Source organism: Acanthochromis polyacanthus, chromosome 21, assembly GCF_021347895.1.
Source record: "Acanthochromis polyacanthus isolate Apoly-LR-REF ecotype Palm Island chromosome 21, KAUST_Apoly_ChrSc, whole genome shotgun sequence".
Taxonomy (NCBI): domain Eukaryota; kingdom Metazoa; phylum Chordata; class Actinopteri; family Pomacentridae; genus Acanthochromis; species Acanthochromis polyacanthus.
The window spans coordinates 28,679,099-28,680,742 of NC_067133.1; positions in this window are offsets into that span (position 1 = coordinate 28,679,099).

Here is a 1,644-nt window from a genome sequence, read left to right on the forward strand (position 1 = left end):
CCGGTGCGCACATTCTCACGCCAAGTTTGTTTTTAGAAATCACAACGAACACAGCGTACGCCACTTTCTACGCAAAGGTTGTGATTTACGCCACTTTCTAGCCCTATTTTGTGCATAAGCAAGCATCAAGAATCAAGGTTGGCGCACCGTGCGCACATTCTCATGCCAAGTTTGTTTTCATAAATCACAACCTTTGCGTAGAAAGTGGCGTACGCCACTTTCTAGCCCTGTTTTGTGCGTACGCAAGCTTTATAAATGAGGCCCCTGGTCATTTCACCTGGAATGACCCATCTTATATTGAATCCACATACATTGTTATAGACAGTGGAGGAGATGTTTAGTGGTTGCAGACAGCAGTGAGCAGAGCCAGGATGTTAGAGAGAAAACCAGCTGAAAATGAAGCTAACAGTAGCTGCAGTTTACATTTTCAACAAAACACACATAACTTACAATGACCTAACATTAGGAGGTAAAGAAAACAACCCTCTATTTTAAAATCATGTACACGTTTTGCCTTGAAAGAAACAGAATAAAAGATCTAGCAAAAGATTTGTCATCATAAGAAAAAGGACCAACACACTCACCTCATAGGTATTTTCCTCTAATCTTTATCAAAAACTGACAGCAGATCATATATGAATTAATGAAACAAACTACATGAAACATGACAAATAACTTCACCAGCATCGATTGAGAATGTGCCATCATTTTCCAATGATTAACTTATAGTTTAGGCTCTGTTCTGTCATGTTTGAAACATCTTACCCTTAGGACTGGTGTCTGCAGGTTGAGACCACAGAATTCTCCACATCACTGCACAATATTACAACACATATATATGTACAAAGGTTTTATTCAACATTCACAAGAATGCTCATGAGCTAAACACAAATATTCACAGATTTATCTTTAAAATAAATATGAGGATTAATTGTTGCTATAACAATACTTTACTGGTTAAATCAGTCTGGTAAACTGGCTGAAGACAGACGGAAACTTTTGTGCAGCAGGAAGAGACCAATTTGTTTCTTTATCTCTTCGGCACATAACAGGAACAACCGCAAGAACCAAGATCAAACTGACTCAGAATCATTCATTTTTGGTTATTTTTTGCAAAAGAAGAGACATGTTGCAGGTTAAACAAAGGCTTCTCTGTAAACGTCCACAGAATTTGAAGCAGAAATCCTGAACTGACAAAGAAATCTGAAAACCACCTTTATGACACCTGATATCTCTGACTGGGGTTTAGTTTATGTGGAGTACAGCAATCTGGAATAAAGGACTCTCACATCACTCTGATTTCATTCAACAACACTAGATCTGCAGAACATTGAAATCTTTGAGATTAGAATAAAACATCATAAGAGTAAGAATACAACACTAAAATAAGTCCTTACCTGCTGTCAGTGTTCCACTCCAACAAAGATGCTGAAGTATATGATGCTATTTTTCAGCTGTTGGTCTGTTTTTGCTTTCATTTTCAGTGCCTTTATATGACTCAAAGAAATCCCTCTTATCTTGTGGGGTGTGTCTACATATCTGGAGACTGCAGATACACTCTATAGGGACTTTTGCTTTTATAACAACATTATGGTTAAATAATGGTGCTTTCAGCACCAAACAAGACGCCGACAGCACCAGGAC